Genomic DNA, 21,764 nt, shown 5'->3' on the forward strand with positions numbered 1-21,764 from the left:
GCTCCATAGCACTTATCATCTTTATCATACTACATATTTTCACATTTTTACTTTACCTTCTGTCTCCTCCCACTTACTGTGGGATCCACTAAGAACATTACCTGGCACATAAGAACTAGTCGGTAGCCAGGAACAGTGGCTCACACCTGCAATCCAGCACTTTTGGAGACAGAGGCAAGAGAATCACTTGAGCCCAAGTGTTCAAGACCAGCCTGGGTAACATAGTGAGACTCCATCTCTACAAAAAAAGAAATTAATTAGCTGGGCATGGTGGCACACACTTATAATTCCAGCTACTTGGGAGGCTAAGGGGGAGGATCACTTGAGCCCAGGAAGTTGAAACTAGAGTGATCCATGATCACACAACTGTACTCCAGCCTGGTTAACAGAGGGAGACCATGTCTCAAAAACAAAAACCAAAAAAAAAAAAAACTAGTCAATAAATATAGGCTACTGTTGTAATAATAAATATTATAATGCAGCACGTCTGTGAAATATTCCAGGAATCACACCTGACTGCAGCATTGTTCCTGGCTAACACACAGCATGTCAGGCAAAAGTGTATGTCAGACAAGAAAAATGATCTGCTCATATGAAGGCATAGGGTAAAATCACAAAGATCAACGAGGGTAAGTTAAATAGTATCCCATAACATCAAGTTAAATTAAACAATAGGAGAAATGGGGCCAGCAAGATGGCCAAATAAGAACAGCTCTGGTCTGCAGCTCCCAGTGAGATCAATGCAGAAGGCGGGTGATTTCTGCATTTCCAACTGAGGTACCTGGCTCATCTCATTAGAAATGGTTAGACAGAGGGTACAGCCCATGGAGGGTGAGCTGAAGCAGGGTGGGGCATCGCCTCATCCGGGAAGTGCAAGGTGTTGGGAAACTCCTTCCCCTAGCCAAGAGAAGCCGTGAGGGACTATGCCATGAGGAACAGTGCACTCCGGCCCAGATACTATGCTTTTCCCACTGTTCTCACAACCCACAGACCAGGAGATTCCTTCTAGTGCCTACGCCACCAGGGCCCTGGGTTTCAAGCACAAAACTAGGTGGCCATTTGGGTAGACACCTAACTAGGTCAGGAGATCGAGACCAACCTGGCCAAAATGGTGAAATCCCATCTCTACTGAAAATACAAAAATTAGCTGGGTGTGGTGGTAGGTACCTGTAATCCCAGCTACTCAGGAGGCTGAGGCAGGAGAATCATTTGAACCAGGTAGTCTGAGGTTGCAGTGAGCCAAGATCACGCCACAGCACTCCAGCCTGGCAATAGAGCAAGGCTCCGTCACACACACACACACACACACACACAAAGTCAGGAAACAACAGATGATGCTGGAGAGGATATGGAGAAATAGGAAAGCTTTACACTGTTGATGGGAGTTCGACCATTGTGGAAGACAGTGTGGCAATTCCTCAAGGATCTAGAACTAGAAATACCATTTGACCCAGCAATCCCATTATTGGGTATATACCCAAAGGATTATAAATCATGCTACTATAAAGACACATGCACATGTATGTTTACTGCAGAATTATTCACAATAGCAAAGACTTGGAACCAACCCAAATGCCCATCAATGATAGACTGGATAAAGAAAATGTGGCACATATATACCATGGAATACTATGCAGCCATAAAAAAGGATGAGTTCATGTCCTTTGCAGTGACATGGATGAAGCTGGAAACCATCATTCTCAGCAAACTAACACAGGAACAGAAAACCAAACACCACATGTTCTCACTCGTAAGTGGGAGTTGAACAATGAGAACATATGGACACAGGGAGGGGAACCTCACACACTGGGGCCTGTCGAGGTAGGGGGCAAGGGGAGGGATAGCATTAGGAGAAATACCTAATGTAGATGACAGATTGATGGGTGCAGCAAACTACCATGACACAGGTATACCCATGTAACAAACCTGCACATTCTGCACATGTTTCCCAAAACTTAAAGTATAATGAAAATAAATGAATAAATAAAGCTAAATTTTAAAAAAAGAACAAGATCATGTCCTTTGCAGGGATAGGGATGGATCTAGAGGCCATTATCCTTAGCAAAGTAACACAGGAAGAGAAAACCAAATACCGTATGTTCTCACTTATAAGTGGGAACTAAGTGATGAGAACACATGGACACATAGAGCGGAACAATACACACTGGGGCCTATTGGAGGGTGAAAGGTGGTAGGAGGGAGAGGATCAGGAAAAAAAAAAACTAATGGGTACTAAGCTTAATACCTCAGTGATAAAATAATATGTACCACAAACCCCCATGACACAAGTTTAGCTATGTAACAAACCTGCACATGTACCCCTGAACTTAAAATAAAAGAAAAAAAAAAACAGTGGAGGCAATTGCAAAGACAATAAATGATGTCTTTGATTACATTAAAAATTGAAATATCAAAACATTCCCAGAAAAATTAAAAAGAAAGAAAACCAAAGCAGAGTATTCACAAAAAAAATTTAATTTTTTAAAAAATCTAGATTTTATAATTTGACTTAAGAAACAACATAACAAAGACTGGTATGAAAGATGCAACATTTTTAAAACTAAGTACTTCACTGTTTATTAAATTAGTAAAAATAAGAGTAAGTGAAATATACATTAAAATGCACATTAGAATTTGGCCGGGCACAGTGAATCACGCCTGTAATCCCAGCACTTTGGGAGGCCAAGGCGGGCGGATCATGAGGTCAGGAGTTTGAGACCAGCCTGACCAACATGGTGAAACCCCGTCTCTACTAAAAATACAAACAAACATTAGCCGGGCGTGGTGGTGCGCAACTGTAATCCCAGCTGCTCAGAAGGCTGAGGCAGGAGAATCTCGAACCCGGGAGGCAGAGGTTGCAGTGAGCCGAGATCGCACCACTGCCATCCAGCCTGGGTGACAGAGGAAGACTCTGTCTCAAAAAAAAAAAAAAAAATGCACACTAGAATTTAAGTTTTTATTCTCTGGTTGCTTTTATTTCAATTACCAATGTTAGAAGCTATTTTCTAGCATATCCTCACAACTTTGTACTTTTCCAAGCAATGGCCATCAATATCTTCCTTTCTCTAAACTGGCCAAGAAATCTTGATAACAAATTATTTTGACCTCATGATATTATATCAGCTTCCTCTAAGTGCTTTCTCTAGTTTATAGCCTAGCAGGCAGAAACTCTGCCTTAATTATTCACATAGTATCTGATTTAAGTAACCTCTTATATGCATATACTTAATTATGATAAATTATATCAGGGTCTCTGAACAAAATGAACTTCTATTATTGTAAGCCTACAGATATAGGGAAAGACTTTTGTCTCAAGCACGACAAAACCTAGAGGTTCACCTAAAATAGTCAGAGATTAAAGAAAAAGACCTTTCAGTTCCTATGGCTATTGTTTCATTAATTTTAGCATACATGTAATTTACCAATAATCTAATGTAGTCTATTTTTTAAATGATTTTTAAGTATAACTTTGTCTCCATTATGAATATATTTTTACAAGTTACCTCTAAAACTAAGTCTATTTCTAAAACCACATTTTGAAATGGCAAGTCATCTTTTCTCTCAGAATGAAATCTACAACATAACTTTAATCTTTTAAGGATAGAGAGGAAGAGAGAAATAATAAAGCAAATCTTATTCCAGTAAAAATAGGAATCTCTATGTGGCTGGAGAGGTACCTTTATCCTGAATAATTTTCAAGTTATATGTAACTTTATTCTGCGGTTTTCTATTCCTGTGGGACTGTGAGAGCAGGTGAAGCATTTGTCACCAACCATAAAAAATTAGGAACTAAAGTAATAACACTACAATAACTAAGCTCGTCTCTAACAGATGTACTCTGTGGAAATTTCCCAAGACAACAGCCTTAGAAAATGGAGTAGTGTTAATTTCAACTAAAGTTCTCCATATTGAACTATGTCTTACAGGTCTGAAGTTCTGATGCATCTTTAAATAATGGGTTTTGAAAAAAGCTTCATACATCTTGATAACTTTCTCAGCTTTAATTGTGTTGATTCTAACAATCCGAATGAGAAAAATTAATGCCTAAAGCCAATGGTGATACCAGAAAGATATTAAAATACAGCTGGCACTCTTTATCCATGGGTTCCACATCTGCAGACAAGAAGGGTCAACTAGGGAACTTGAGCATCCATGGATTTTAGTATCCTTGGGGTTTCTGCAGATACTGAAAGATGACTATATCTGGAACATACAGACGAAATGAGACATGGGGAATAACAAAAGAGGGAGAAATGAAGGGGAAAGGTTTCAAGTGAATTAATTCTTACTTAAAAAATTCACACTAATAGATTAATTTCTCCTTTTTAAGAGTCAATCACATGATAAGTCAATGTAATATTTCTCAATATACACTAAATAGTATAGAATTTGGTGAGGCACAAATTCCCTGAACTGGATCAACAGAAGTTTCTTAAAGTACAAGACCATCATTAAAAGTTTCACTTACAACTGTAAACCCCAAGAAAGAACAGATGCTCTGAAGCATTCTTCACACTGTCCTTAAGTCCCTATGTCCACCTCTTCCTCTGCATTCAGATTAACTTCTGAAGGAAATCCTGAAATCAAGCAAATATAACACTACAGCTACAGGCATTCTTTTTTTTACTCTGCTTAATTCCTCTATCTTCAGTACTAAAATTAAAGCTATACAACTGCCTTAGCAGCCTGAATAAATGTTCTATCTTTGAAGGATTAGAAACCTGCAAATGGAAAAGACGTTACAAACAAAACAGTAACTTAAAAAGATACTTCAGGCCAGGTGCAGTGGCTCACGCCTGTAATCCCAGCACTTTGGAAGGCTGAGGCGGGCAGATCACCTGAGGTCAGAAGTTTGAGACCAGCCTGACTAACATGGTGAAACCCTGTCTCTATTAAAAATACAAAAATTAGCCGGGTGTGGTGGCACACGCCTGTAATCCCAGCTACTCAGGAGGCTGAGGCAGGAGAATTGCTTGAGCCCGGGAGATGGAGGTTGCAGTGAGCCAAGATTGCGCCACTGCACTCCAGCCTAGGCAACAGAGTGAGACTCTATCTCAAAAAAAAAAAAAAAAAAAAATCAGAAGTATATTTAGGAGCCCAAGAAGCCATCCTAATGAAAAAAACACAAATGCTTATTAAGGGGATCCTGATGAAAAGACTCAGGATGTTCAAAGTCTTAAATTTGTTTTAAAAACCTTCAAAGTATTAATAGCTATTGTAATATCTAATTCAATAAACAAAGAGAACAATAAGGAAACATAACATAACTGATCACTGTAATTGTGCGTAAGTGCACATGCATAAAGAACCAATGATTAAAGACAGAAGTAACAGTGATGTTAAGAAACATTGATGTTGAAATATAACAAACCAATGAGAAGCATAAGAACAATAAACATTGGGCAAATTTGTCTCAAGCTCATCTTCATCAGATTTTAGCTTACGGTATCCTATCTATTCAGAAGTCCTTAATAGTATATAAAAATATCTCTAAGCACTTCAAAAAACAACATTAAGACGAGCAAAATATGATGGAGGTTTTATTCATGTGGCTTCTCATTTATTGAAAATTCAGGGTCTCCATGCATGCAATTCGCAAACAACTACAAACAGCAGCCTCAATTTTCTATCTTATCACTTGGGAAAAAGCACTAAAATCATTTTTAATGGTTTATTTTGTAAGCAGAAATTGTAAGCATCAGATTGTGAAAGTATCTTGATGCTATAAACAAACAGTAAAATTACAATTTACAATTTAATTAAGAAAACAAAAAATTTAACCTGTCATTTTATTCTTTTTAAAAATCTAATTGATTTAAATTAAATGCCATATTTCATTTGTCATATAAGAAAATATAAATTCACCTTTCATATTAATAATTATACTTCAATTATATTTTATGATACAATATTTAACTACTGATCTAAAATACATATTTTCTTATTTTTAAAATACATTCCATAAATAAAAGACAATGACTTTCTAAATATTTAATGGTGTTCAAAAAAACAGAACCACATTAATAGGAGTTCATGAGCCATATAAGGTTGGAAAAATATGCTCTTAGATAAGCCTGATTATTCCCACTCTACCAGTAATAACAAAAAGACTCAGTTATGTAAGTAATTTGTGTCCAAGTTTACATAACTGGTGAGCAGCAACACTGGGCTTTAAACCAGGGCCGTGTAACTCTCAGCTTATTCTATGAAATCATGATATCAATGAACAAATGAATGAATTTTATTTCCCCAAGGTTTCTGAATAAGAAGCTATTTCCACACACTGTTAGGTGGCTTCATTGTGCCATAAATAATAACACAGATACAATTAAGGAAATAATTCAGTGTAACAAATATTTTCTCTAGTCCCTATCTCTGTGTTTAGTACTCAAAAATGAAATGCTGATGTATTAGCAATCTGGCCATCGACCAATTCGAATTAAAATTCCATGTACCAATGTCATCAATTACTTCCCAATGTCAACTCTTTTGCAGTTTTCATTGCTTGTGGCCTTGGCAGTCAGTCATTTTCCCTTAAATATTCTCATTTAGTTCCTGTTATATTACCCTGAATTTTTTCTACCTCTTCATTCCCTTGCTTCTATACAATCATTGTAATGACATAAGTATAAATATTAACAAAAGTATGTCAGTGCAACAAAAAATATGACAGAGTCAGTAACATTATCTAGGACAGAGAGAGGTATAAACTTCTAGATCCCAAAATTCTCACTCAGGGATGGATGGTTGTAAATGATTGTATCGGAAAGTCACATCAGTTCCGACCTTAGGAGGCAGTATTGTCCCATCTGGGCATAGTCTTACATACAGAAGCAATCCAGCCTGCATCTGAGACAGGTGTATTTTTTTCTAACTTCAAGTTGTATAACATGTAACATGATTGCAAGAGTACTATAGATAACACATTCAAGCAGTTTTTTAAATCCTTAATCCACACCCTCAGACTCTCTAGTCTGATAAAGCCTAGTCCCTATAAATTCCTAAATTCAGTGTCATGGAACTGGAACTACAAATCCCTGGGTGTCATGCTATATGATCTATTCTAATTTCTTTCATATACCCCATATTCCCTATATTCTTCATACTCCCAAAAATGGGACCCTTCGAAGGCTCAGGTCTGAACCCCTTTCTCCTCCTTCAATATATCAAGCTTATACCTTTGTGTTTATAATTCCACAATCAAATCTCTTGCCCTAAAAGCTTTCCCAAGCTCCTTTTTCAAACCTCCCCCTGCTAGGCATCACCACCTTGGAATTTTGCAGTCACCTCAAGGTTAACATGTTTGAAACTAAACGTATCCTCTTTCTAACACAGCCAGTTTCCCTTCTTGTTTTCCGAGTTGCAGAAGAGAGTGATCCCTGGTTTCTTCTCTTCTCCCTCTCTCCCACAACCTATAGCCACCAAGTCTTGTAAATTCAGCCTTCATAAGTTTCCTTCCTGACCACCCCAATCCTCATCTCGGCCCTCTTTCCCAGAGAAATGCAACTGTTTCCTAACTGATTTCTACACAAACTGTCTCTTCTTCTCCCTCTGCTCAAACTATATTTCACACTTCACTTCCTGTTCAAAAATCTTTAATGGATCCCCATTGCCTATAAAATATCTTTCATATCCTTTGCCCACTTTTTGATGGGGTTGTTTGTTTTTTTCTTGTAAATTTGTTTGAGATCATTGTAGATTCTGGATATTAGCCCTTTGTCAGATGAGTAGGTTGCGAAAATTTTCTCCCACTTTGTAGATTGCCTGTTCACTCTGATGGTAGTTTATTTTGCTGTGCAGAAGCTCTTTAGTTTAATTAGATCCCATTCATCAATTTTGACTTTTGTTGCCATTGCTTTTGGTGTTTTAGACATGAAGTCCTTGCCCATGCCTATGTCCTGAATGGTATTGCCTAGGTTTTCTTCTAGGGTTTTTATGATTTTAGGTCTAACATGTAAGTCTTTAATCTATCTTGAATTAATTTTTGTATAAGGTGTAAGGAAGGGATCCAGTTTCAGCTTTCTACATATGGCTAGCCAGTTTTCCCAGCACCATTTGTTAAATAGGGAATCCTTTCCCCATTTCTTGTTTTTGTCAGGTTTGTCAAAGATCAGATAGTTGGGCCGGGCATGGTGGCTCACGCTTGTAATCTCAGCACTTTGGGAGGCCGAGGCGGGCGGATCACGAGGTCAGGAGATCGAGACCAAGGTGAAACCCCGTCTCTACTAAAAATACAAAAAATTAGCCGGGCGTGGTGGCGGGCGCCTGTAGTCCCAGCTACTCGGAGAGGCTGAGGCAGGAGAATGGCGTGAACCCGAGAGGCAGAGCTTGCAGTGAGCCGAGATCACGCCACTGCACTCCAGCCTGGGCGACAGAGCGAGACTCCGTCTCAAAAAAAAAAAAAAAAGATCAGATAGTTGTAGATATGTGGCGTTATTTCTGAGGGCTCTGTTCTGTTCCATTGGTCTATATCTCTGTTTTGCTACCAGTACCATGGTGTTTTGGTTACTGTAGCCTTGTAGTATAGTTTGAAGTCAGGTAGCATGATGCCTCCCGCTTTGTTCTTTTGGGTTAGGATTGACTTGGCAATGCAGGCTCTTTTTTGGTTCCATATGAACTTTAAAGTAGTTTTTTCCAATTCTGTGAAGAAAGTCATTGGTAGCTTGATGGGGATGGCATTGAATCTATAAATTACCTTGGGCAGTATGGCCATTTTCACGAAGGATATGAACAGACACTTCTCAAAAGAAGACATTTATGTAGCCAAAAAACACATGAAAAAATGCTCATCATCACTGGCCATCAGAGAAATGCAAATCAAAACCACAATGAGATACCATCTCACACCAGTTAGAATGGCCATCATTAAAAAGTCAGGAAACAACAGGTGCTGGAGAGGATGTGGAGAAATGGGAACACTTTTACACTGTTGGTGGGACTGTAAACTAGTTCAACCATTGTGGAAGTCAGTGTGGCGATTCCTCAGGGATCTAGAACTAGAAATACCATTTAACCCAGCCATCCCATTACTGGGTATATAGCCAAAGGATTATAAATCATGCTGCTATAAGGACACATGCACACGTATGTTTATTGTGGCACTATTCACAATAGCAAAGACTTGGAACCAACCTAAATGTCCAACAACGATAGACTGGATTAAGAAAATGTGGCACATATACACCATGGAATACTATGCAGCCATAAAAAATGATGAGTTCTTGTCCTTTGTAGGGACATGGATGAAACTGGAAACCATCATTCTGAGCAAACTATCGCAAGGACAAAAAAAACAAACACCGCATGTTCTCACTCATAGGTGGGAACTGAACAATGAGAACACATGGACACAGGAAGGGGAACATCACACTCCAGGGACTGTTGTGGGGTGGGGGAGGGGGAAGGGACAGCATTAGGAGATATACCTAATGCTAAATGACGAGTTAATGGGTGCAGCAAACCAACATGGCACATGGATACATATGTAACAAACCTGCACATTGTGCACATGTACCCTAAAACTTAAAGTACAATAATAAAAAAAAGATTAAAAAATATATCTTTCATACTATTTATCCAATTATTCAAAATTCTTGTTGGATCCCTGTCTCTATAACCTCTTCTCTCTCTTCTCCTATACATCAGTCATCCAATCCAGTCAAACTGCTCCAAATAAAACATGCAGTCCCACTTACGTGATGTTGCTTGGAAAGTTCTCACTGCCTAGAATGCTCTCCTTTCTCTCCTACACTTAACTAAGCCCTACCTTTCAAAATTGGATTGCTATCTCAAATCTCTCTTATTAAACACATGTGAAAAATGAACCATTTTCTCATAATCCTTGCCAAAAAACATCTAAACTCCTAAAGAATCCATCAAAAAGAAACACATGAGTACACCTAAAATGTGAAAGTCAGGAGAAGAATAATGATGTATGAATGCAAATTTCTTTTCCCTTCTATATTGAAAGCACTTTTGCCCTCATGTGTTCACTTTCTATTCTTAAAGGTAGAGACTTAATTCTATTTTCTACAGCTCTTAAAGGCTGATAATGCAGTTATTATGATTGTGACTAGCTAGCTCATCTTGTTAGAGAAAGTATCACGGTACTGGGTTAAGTTTAAATAACCACATGGAATAGAAAACTTCATTTATTTGGGTGCCACAAATTGCAACCCTGACCCTTCCCAGAAGTCTATTAATATCTACCATGAACATTAAGATAATGTTTGTGGCCAGATGAAAGTAAAAACAGCCTAAAGTGAACACCCAACTGATTTTATTTCCTTAAAATGGATTTGAAATAGAATATTTTATTATTAGTTACTTTGAATATTATTGATATTTACAAAACATACTTCAAGTAAATCTGCCTAAAATTGTCTTGAGAACTATCTGAAGAGATGTGTTTCTTTAGATTTTCAGAAAAATATTTCTCATGGAATACCTTTCCAGTTTTGCAGCATAAAAAAATAGAAAACATTATTTTCTTTCTTATCAAACTAATTTTTCAATTTTCATTAATTTAACAAATAACACTGAGTATATACTTATGTCAGAATTTTTCTAGATACCAGTAATACAGCAATAAACTAAGTAGATAAAGCTGCTGCTCTCAAGTTTACATTCTAGTGGAAGGAGATAGAAAATAAACAAGCAAATATATAATACGTCAAATCGTGATAAGTGCTCTGAAGAAAGATAAAACAGGGTAGTGGAAATAAAGAACACTAAGGAGAACAGAGAAGACTTTATTGACGAGCTGATATCTGGACAGATATTTTAAGGATTATAGCTATTCATAAAATATGGAATACCAGCATAGCCAAAATTCAGGTAATACTGTGATGTATAACCCAATGTTTCCTAGTTACATCACTTAAATATTCTGTCCTACTGAATTAACAAATCCTGGGAGTACAATATTTGTAAAAGCCTAGGCTGCAACCACCATCAATCATCTGATATAGACACTATAGTTTTCTAAGCTCCCTCCATCAGCAAGAGATTCGTTACTCAAAGCTGATTTGTACTGACCCTGTGGGACACAAGCCCATTTCAAGGCTGCTGGCTATAGCTTGAAAAGAACCACTGAGATGTAACTGAACATTTCTGTTCAAGTAGGGCTGACCCCACTCCCACCTCCTATAAGCTTTGACCTGGATACATAATCCAGGGCTAATTAATCAATACATCCATCTCCTTGACAACTGAGATTGGCTCAGCAGTCAAAATGTGATCAAACTTAGAAATCTTGCTTGAATTTGGGGAAAGAAGTGCTTTTGGCCAGGATTATTAAGCAAGGAACACAGTGAACCTTGAGCTACTTATATCCTTTGCCACCATATGGGAAAAGCTGGCCTGAGAACAAAACCAGTGTAGAGGAAAAGCCAGCTGAGCAATGGGGAAAGGCAGATTCCAGATTACATTGTTTGAGTACTAGGATCCATAAAAGCCTAGATTTTTCATTTATATGCACTAACACATTCCTTTTCTGCATAAATCAGTTTGAATTGGTTTTGAAGAGATACATGGAAAATTAGCAAATCAGATATGGCAGAAATTTTCTCTTCCCATTTTCAACACTGAACTGGTCTACTCTAAATATGGATATATGGGTGTTACCTCTTTGATGGAAGTAAACAAGGTTTTATCACCGGACCTAAAGTGTGAACACAAGGCCATTTCAAAGTAATAAAATCTAATTTTCCTTAAGGAAGTCAATATAAACAAAAAAAGGTCCAGGGCTGTATTTGTGACCATCAGAAGCTAGTGCTTCAGAAAGAGTGTCTCAGGGTTTAAAGATTCTGGCATATGAAAAATATTACTTTGAGAGAAAATCCAGTACACAAAATAAAAGGAATTCTAAAGCAAATCAAATGAAAGCAAATATAGTTCACTATCAGAAAAGATAAAGAAAAAAATGAAAAATAGTACAACCAGATATATAGTTGTATAATCCAAGTTTTAGCTAGGATTCCTAAAAGTAATTGCTGACTTGTCCACCAGACATTACAAATAATCAATAACATTCTATCTCACAGTTGAATTTTGTAATCACAAAAAGAACAAGATCTCAAATTCTCTCTCAAGCATATTAGAATTACTGATTTTATTTCTTTAAATATGTAAATTTGTGAGTGAGGCACTTATAATTTATAACTTTTTATGTGAGTGAATGCATCAAAAATTATGTGTAAGTGTTCAAGATGATCACTCTAAACAGAAGTAAAAGACTCGCTATCTATATAATAAGCAAATGCTTAGAGGTCACTATAATATTCCTTAGGAAAAAAGTTAAAACTTGAAATTGCATTGCATAAAGGTCTAATTGTTGCTATATAAACATATTTCACAATTTTACCTAGGAAGATTTTAATTAATAAATGCATGTTTATACTACTACCTATAACTATAGGAAAAGCTTGTATAAATGAGAACTACAAAAATCAACATGTACATGGAGAAAAATTATTTAAATGATAAAAGATATTGTATAGCCAATTCTGCTTAGCTTTTTAACAAATCTGTTTTCTCTACTTCTTGGGCACTTAGCTAAACCGTTATTTCCTAGTCTTGCAGTTTGGGACAGCCATGTGATTGTATGACTGAGTACTAGTCAGTGGAAGATAAGTGGAAATGATGTCTGCTGTTTCCAGGCCCATCCCCTTTAACCTCCTACCTCACCTGTATCTTCCATCATCTTTACCTGTACCACTTTTTGACAGATAAGCCAAGTGACCTTGAAAGGTTGTGCTCAAAAGGGCAGAGTCAATAGATGGGAGAAATCTGAATTCCCCCTTTGAGGAGAGCCACCTGCTGATCCAGAATACCTGTTTCAGACTTTAAATTGTTAAGAAATAAACTTCCATTATATTCGATCCATTATATAATTTTTATTTTTTAAAATAGCTAGTATTACCTTAACTAATATAGCTTATGATTATATCACTAATATGTGATCATTGATATTCATGATTCATTTTATTTTTCCACTAATTTTAAGTTTTTAATATCCCTAGAACTCAGTACGAATGCATTAACTTCAAATTATAAAATATTTTAATATTCATAAGTAGTCTACATCTTCAGTAAAATTATTTTTTGAAGTTTATTTCTTTGCTTAATCCCAGCAGATTCTAAACTTTCTTTAACATTTAATTAACATAATTAAACTTATTCATGGCTTTAGTAATCAATTAGATCTTTCTTTAAAAAGATTTAATTGGCCAAAAGATTTAATTGTAATTCTTTTTTGAAATCAGGATAATGTAACCTCTTATTAAAATAAACAAAAAATAAATAAAAATCAGTATGATAGATCAGTTTTACCATATTCCTATAAAGCATCTTGAAAGTAACAAAATGTTTCAAGAAAACTACCATAAAATAACATTAAAATATTTAAAAGAAGAATGGTCCCACCAGCATAGCTCTTATTCAGTAAGAATGAATGTGCAGTCCTTCTGAACAAACAGATGAAAACAAAAAAGAACTACCCCAGGCAAGACTGAACTAAAAATTTTTCTCAATTTCCAGTCAAACTGTGTTCACTTTTCTAACATCTACCCATCCACCCACCCATTCATTCTTCTTTTGTTCATTGATTCAAAAAATGCATATTGGTATTATTTTATGTGGCAGGCCCCATACCAGGATTCTGTGATATCACAAAGATGAAATATATATATAATGCCTCAAGGAGTTCATAGTCTAATATATTCAAGAACAAGAAATAATCAGAATTTACAACTACTTACTACAATTACAACCATCATAAGTACTATTACAGGACATTGGGACTCTATATTATAAAAGGCACTGGGAGAAAGCCTAATCCAAATTGGAAAGAAGGTTCAAAAATGAGCTAAGATTAGAAATAATGTTTTGATGGAGGAGGAAAAGTAGAAATAATGAAATTGGTTTGGGGCAGAGGAGAGTGTGAGAACTTTAGGTATAGTTATACATGCTGAAAGACTGGCGAAAGAGAGTTTGGTAAATTTATAGAATTATAAATAGTGGGGAAAATGATGAGAGATGACAACACAGCCCTAAATAGGAGCGAGTTCATGACATGCTTTCATTTTCCCTATTACATAATCAGATGATTGTTATTATCACACTTTTTCCTGTGCCTTTCACCTCATATTCAAACATGACAGAATCACTTCTCATTTTCACTGATTAAAATATAGCTATTTCTTTTTTTAACACACTTTTATAAGAGAGCTACTATCTGTCAGGCAACATCCCAGACTCTCAGATGTACTGTTCTTCCTAACTTTCTACACCACCTTATACTATCATTTACTGGACTGTTTGCTTGGTAATACACTTTACCACCCTGTATTTCAATTATTTGGTAATATATCTGTTTTATCTGCCAAACTCCAAGCTCCATAAAACATGGAAATGCCTCATTCATTTTTTTTGTCTGCCATAAAACAGTAGCTAGTACATAATATAGGTATAACTAATGTTTATTGAGTGGATAAACTAAAGCAATGAAGAAAAATGGATTAGCTTTAAAATAAGAGACTATCATTTTAGTTTTCTCATTATGCAATAAGGTTTTTTAAATACATAAAATATCGTAATGTGTATTTTATGTTTATATTTTTATGTTTTACAAGATATTGATACTATTTATTGGTAAGTAATAATATTTTATTACTGCAGTACCCCTTCACAATATACCCTTATATATACAACTTATAATTCTGATAGTTTCTGAAAACATATTACTATTGGAATGCTACTAAAGATATGACTAGAATTCATTTTTTCATCCATACAAAAATGTTTATTGAGTACTTACTATTTGTAGGACACTATGTGAATTGCTTAGCTTTTATATTTCATTGCCATTAAATACAATAATGCAATAGGTAAAATATGTCAAATTAAATTCTCTTTGTACTTAATCATAGTCATACCCTGAAGCAAAGGAACAATGTCATTCAACCTCCTTTCATAAATAATATGCTTTGAAACAATGACTGATTCATTGTTAAACTGCATGATTATATAGTATAAAGATTATAAATTCAGTTGAAGTTCAGGTGTTTTTTATTATGAGATACTGTACTTTTAAATTATGGAATTTCCAATTAATGTTTTTAATATATCTCATTTCTCTTCTGAGATTCTCCATCTGTTCAAAGAAAAAAAAAAGGGTCTGAGCTGGAGTAAGTAAGGAGGTTTCTATATAAAGAAAAACTTGAACTACACCTCATAAGATGAACAAGATTTAAACAAACAGCAAAGATGAGAGAATGAAACAATGAGCAAAGACACCATGCAAGAAATGCCTATGATATTTTTAGACAAATAACAAAGGAATAAGGTATATTGGTGGCAGGAAGGAGAACAGAAAGAAATATCATTGGATAAGGAGGGGTAGGAACAGAATGGGAAGATCTTGACATTCTTGAACTCCAAGAAGAGGAAGGGGCCACGATAAATTAGTTAAAATAAGGCTCAATATTGTATCACTGCTCTGTATACTTCAATGTGTTTTTGTAGCAGCTGGTAACAGTCTTTCCTTTTCATATTTAGTGCTTCCTTCAGAAGCTCTTGTAAGGCAGGTCTCATGGTAACAAACTCCCTCAGCATTTGCTTGTCTGAAAAGAATCTTATTCCTCCTTTGCCTATGAGGACAGAGTCAAATCTACACATATCAATACTAGCCTTAAATGTAAATAAGCTAAATACCACAATTAAAAGACACAAAGTAGGCTGGGCACGGTGGCTCACACCTGTAATACTAGCACTTTGGGAGGCCAAGGTGGGTGGATCACCTGAGGTCAGGAGTTCGAGATCAGCCTGGCCAACATAGTGAAACCCCATCTCTTCTAAAAATACAAAAAATCAGCTGGGCATGGTGCCGGGCACCTGTAATCCCAGCAACTCAGGAGGTTGATGCAGGAGAATTGATTGAACCCAGGAGGCAGAGGTTACAGTAAGCCAAGATCACACCATTGCACTCCAGCCTGGGCAACAAGAGGAAAACTCCATCTCAAAAAATAAAATAAAATAAAAGACACAAAGTGGCAAGCTGGATAAAGAACCAAGACCCATTGGTATGCTGTTTTCAGGAGACTCATCTCCCATGTAATGACACACATAGGCTCAAAATAAAGGGACAGAGAAAAATCTACCACGCTAATGGAAAACAAACCAAAAAAAGCAAGGGTTGCTATTCTTATTTCAGACAAAACAGACTTTAAACTAACAAAGATCAAAAAAGACAAAAGAGGGCATTACATAATCATAAAGGGTTCAATTAAGAAGATCTAACTATCCTAAATATATATGCACCCAACACAGGAGGAAGCAGATTCTTAAATCAAGTTCTTAGAGACCTTCAAAAAGACTTAGACTTCCAGAGAATAATAGTGAGAAACTTTAATACTCCACTGACAATATTAGAAAGACCACTGAGACAGTAAATTAACAAAGGTATTCAGGACCTGAACTCAGCAATGGATCATATGAACCTGACAGATATTTACAGAACTCTCCCCCAGAATATACATTCTTCTCATTGCCACATGGCACATACTCTAAAATTGATCACATAATTTAAAGTAAAACACATCTTGGCAAATGCAAAAGAACTGAAAATCATAACAAACAGTCTCTCAGACCACCACATGCAATTAAATTAGAAATCAAGACTAAGAAATTCACTCAAAGCCATACAACTACATGCAAACTGAATAACCTGCTCCTTAATGACTTTTGTGTAAATAATGAAATTAAGGCAGAAATCAGTAAGTTCTTTGGAACTAATGAGAACAAAGATACAACACACCAGAATCTCTGGGACACAGCTCAGGCACTGTTAAGAAGGAAATTTATAGCACTAAATGCCCATGTCAAAAAGTTAGAAAGAGCTCAAGTTAACAACCTAACATCACAACTAAAAGAACTACACAGCCAAGAGCAAACAAATCCCAAAGCTAGTAGAATACAAAACATAACCAAAATCAGAGCTGAACTTAAGGAGATTGAGACATGACAAAAAAAAATCCAAAAGATTAACAAATCCAGGAGCTGCTTTTTTAAAAAATAATAATAAAATAGAACAAATAGCTAAGCTAATAAAGGAGAAAAGAGGGAAGATTCAAATAGACACAATCAGAAATAACAATGGGGATATTACCCCTGACCCCATAGAAATGCAAACAACCATCAAAGAATATTATGAACACCTCTATGCACATAAACTAGAAAATCTAGAAGAAATGAATAAATTCCTGGACACATATACCCTCCCAAGACTGAACCGAAGAAATTGATTCTCAGCAAACCAAACCTCTGAAATTGAAGCAATAATAAACAGCCTACCAACTAGAAAAAGCCCAGGGCCAGAAAGATTCACGACTAAATTCTACCAGATGTACAAAGAAGAACCAGTACCATTCCTACTGAAACTATTCCAAAAAATTGAAAAGGAGGGACTCCTCCCTAACTCATTCTATGAGGCCAACACCATCCCGATACCAAAACCTGGCAAAGATACAACAAAAAAAAGAAAAATTAATGCCAATATCCTTCAGGAAAATTGATGCAAAAATCCTCAAAAAAAAAAAAAAAACTGACAAGCTGAATCCGGCAGCAAATGAAAAACCTTATCCACCATAATCAAGCAGGCTCTATCCCTGAGATCCAAGGCTGGTTCAACATAAACAAGTCAATAAATGTGATTCATCACATTAACAGAACTAAAGACAAAAATCACATAATTATCACAACAGATGCAGAAAAGGCTTTCGATAAAATTCAACATCAATTCATGTTAAAAACTCTCAATAAACAGACTTTAAACCAACAAAGATCAAAGAAGGGCATTACATAATGGTAAAGGGATCATACCTCAAAATAATGACATACCTTATAATGTCCTTATTCTGAGGACATACGTCAAAATAATAAGAGCCATATATGACAAACCCACAGCCAACATCATACTGAACGAGCAAAAGCTGGGGGCGTTCCCCTTGAAAACTGGAACAAGACAAGGAAGCCCTCTCTCACCACTCCTATTTAACATAGTACTGAAAGTCCTGGCCAGGGCAACCAGGCAAGAGAACGAAATAAAGATCATTCAAATAGGAAGAGAGGAAGTACAACCATCCCTGTTTGCAGATGACATGATCCTATATCTAGAAAACCACATAGTCTTAGCCTAAAAGCTTCTTAAGCTGATAAACAACTTCAGCAAAGTCTCAAGATACAAAATCAATGTGCAAAAATAACTATCATTCCCACAACAGGCAAGTGGAGAGTCAAATCAGGAACATACTCCCATTCACAATAGCCACAAAAAGAATAAAATTCCTAGGAATACAGCTAACTAGGGAGGTAAAAGATTTCTACAAGAACTACAAAACACTGCACAAAGAAATCAGAGATGACACAAACAAATAAAAATAAATTCCATGCTAATGGATAGGAAGAATCAATATTGTGAAAATGGTCACACTGCCCAAATCAATTTAGACTCAATGCTATTCCTATTAAACTAACATTGAGACTCTTCAAGAACTAGAAAAAAACTATTTTAAAATTAATATGGAACCAAAAAAGAACCAAAATATCCAAGGCAATTCTAAGCAAAAAGAACAAAGCTGGAGGCATCATGCTACCAAATTTCAAACTATACTACGAGGCTACAGTAACCAAAACAGCATAGTACTTGTACAGAAACAGATACATAGACCAATGGAACTGTATAGAGAATTCAGAAATAAGACCACACACCAGAAATAAGACCACACACCTACAACTATGTGATCTTCGACAAACCTGACAAAAAACAAGCAATGGGGAAAGGATTCCCTATTCAATAAATGGCGCTTGAATAACTGGCTAGCAATATGCAGAAAACTGAAACTGTACCCCTTCCTTAATACCATATACAAAAATTAACTCAAGATGGATTAAAGACTTAAATGTAATACCCAAAACTATAAAAAAAATCCTGGAAGACAACCTAAGCAATAAGATTCAGGACACAGGAATGGGCAAAGATTTCATGACAAAGATGCCAAAAGCAACTACAACAAAAGCAAAAATTGACAAATGGGATCTAATTAAACGAAAGACTTCTGCACAGCCAAAGAAACTATCAACAGAGTAAACAGACAACCTACAAACTGGCAGAAAATTTTTGGAAACTATGCATCCGACAAAGGTCTAATAGCCAGCATCTTTAAGGAACTTAAACAAATTTACAAGAAAAAAACGACCACATAAAAAAGTGGGCAAAGAACATTAACAGACACTTCAAAAGAAGACATACATGCAGCCAACAAGCATATGAAAAAAAAAGTGCAACATCACTGATCATTAGAGAAACACACACCAAAACCACAGTGAGATGCCATCTCACCCAAATGGCTATTAAAAAGTAAAAAAAAAAAAAACAGACGCTGGCAAGGTTATGGAGAAAAAGCAATGCCTATACACTGTTGGTGGGAGTGTAAATTAGTTCAACCATTATAGAAGACAGTATGGTGATTCCTCAAAGATCTAAAGACAGAAATACCATTCAACCCAGCAATCCCATTACTGGGTATATACCCCATGGAATATAAATCATTCTATTATAAAGATGAATGCACACATATGTTCATTACAGCACTATTCACAATAGCAAACACATGGAATCAACCTAAATGCCTATCAGTGATAGATTGATTACAGAATATCTGGTGCATATACACAATGGAATACTATGCCACCATAAAAAAGAATGAGATCATGCTCTTTCCAGGAACATGGATGAATCTGGAGACCATTGTCTTCAGCAAGCTAATGCAGGAACAGAAAACCAAATACCACATGTTCTCACTTATAAGTGGGAGCTAAGTGATGAGAACACACAGACAAATAGAGAACAGCACACACTGGGGTCTACTGAAGGGTTGTGGGTGGGAGAAGGGAGAGTATTGGGAAAAACAACTAATGGGTACTAGGCTAATAGCTGAGTTATGAAATAATCTATACAACAAACCCCCATGGCACAAGTTTATCTATGTAACAAACCTGCACGTGTAACCCTGAACTTAAAGTAGAAGTTAAAAAAATAAGACTCTCGATTTTTGACCGTGAAGTCATGAAATATAAGCTCCATTTCAGAAGGTCTCATCTGGCAGTATAATATAGGTGTAGGTCAGAATTAAGAGAGACTGATTGCAAAGAAAGGAACAAAAACATTGGTTTGACACCTTCTGTGTGTCCAACACACTGCTAAATACTTTTTACACAGTCTACTTCAATAGGAAACAGTGAGAGACTAAGACAAAATGGGAAGGTTAGCTATAATTATGGGGTAACCTTTCAGTGATACAGAGAAAAATATAAATGATTCAACAAATAAAATAGAAATGACAGGCTACCATTCATTTAGTGTGTAATCTGTGGTGGGCACTGTGTTAGGTACTCCATATTTATCACCTCTATCCTCACAATAATCCTGCAAGGCACTATTATTCTTATTGTTACCATTTTTCATATAAAAAAAATCTAAACGTCAGGGAAATATTTACCAGGGAAATAATACCTGCAAGATACTATTACTATTACTATTGTTACCATTTTTCAGATGAGAAATCTAAAGATCAGGGAAATATTTACCTATGGAGTAGAATTGGAATTCAAACACAAGTCTTTTGAACTCAAATTCCTGTTCTCTACCCTATAATGTCACACACAATACAAAAATATGTTATTGAAGAAATTAGTGTAATTCTTTAATGCAAGGACTCCTTAATGTAAGTTAGTGAGGATGATAATTACTATGACAGTAGAAACACTTTAATGTTTTGGAAAGGGGCACCAGGCTAGGTAAAAGTAGGATTAGAGATTCAAGGGCAAAAGGAAATCTTTCAAAGCTGGAATGGGTTTATTTCAGTAACAAAGAATAGATTATAGGAAAAGATATAACATGTCAATATTTGTCTCATTTATTCTGAGGGCAGGCTATTTTCACTTTAATGATCCGCTTCTTACTAGTTCATTTTCTTTGTTCATTTTAAAGTCTTCATTTCCTGTCAGATTTATTCCCTTGACTATGCATTCTTTCTCCAAATTAAGACTTTGCTTCTCATTATTAATGATCTGATAGCACAGACTGGCAGCTGTCACCTAAATGGAACTGTTAGGAAACTGTAAACAAACACAACTTTTCAGCTTTAAAAAGCATAGATGGCAGACACAAGAATTCTGGCAAAGCGACGTGAAAATAACATCAGTTTTTAAAATCTAAGCCTGAGATTGAAGCAGGCCACACTGTATCTTTTACCTACGATTACTGATTTTGATTCTATCATAGAGAATCCCAATTCTTCAGCTGTTAGAGGCTGAATGAATTCCAATATTCTTTAGTTGTGGCCCAAATGGTCTCCTGATAAAATATGTTGAAGCATGAGCAATTTCAGCAGTTTTTTCTGGGTTACTAGTCTACTATTCCATTAGAATTAGTTTGCTCTTCAGGGTGAAAAGCATTTCCTCGGACACAGTGTTAAGTGATTATTGCAACTGACATGTCTCTTTAAGCTCAGGCTCTCGCCTGATTTCCTTTGGCATTAGGCAGCAAAATGGAATTTTAAATACTGGCAAGCTGTCCAAGGTCTTCACTCAAAAAGAGAGCCAAGAACTCCCAAATGTAAACCTCGAAATAGAATTACAAATTAGGTACACTATGACAAATGAAGAAGGTAAATGTGAAAAGTGACTAAAAGTTAACTTCATCA

The 21,764-nt window shown here is 36.0% G+C and overlaps 1 protein-coding gene across 6 annotated transcripts in view; it reads right to left on the reverse strand.

Moving 5' to 3' along the window:
• The window catches only part of ANKS1B (ankyrin repeat and sterile alpha motif domain containing 1B), a 1,246,961-nt gene that overhangs the window by 992,162 nt on the left and 233,035 nt on the right, over positions 1-21,764 (reverse strand). The window lies entirely within an intron of this gene.

Source organism: Hylobates moloch, unplaced genomic scaffold (assembly GCF_009828535.3).
Source record: "Hylobates moloch isolate HMO894 unplaced genomic scaffold, HMol_V3 SCAFFOLD_12, whole genome shotgun sequence".
Lineage (NCBI taxonomy): Eukaryota > Metazoa > Chordata > Mammalia > Primates > Hylobatidae > Hylobates > Hylobates moloch.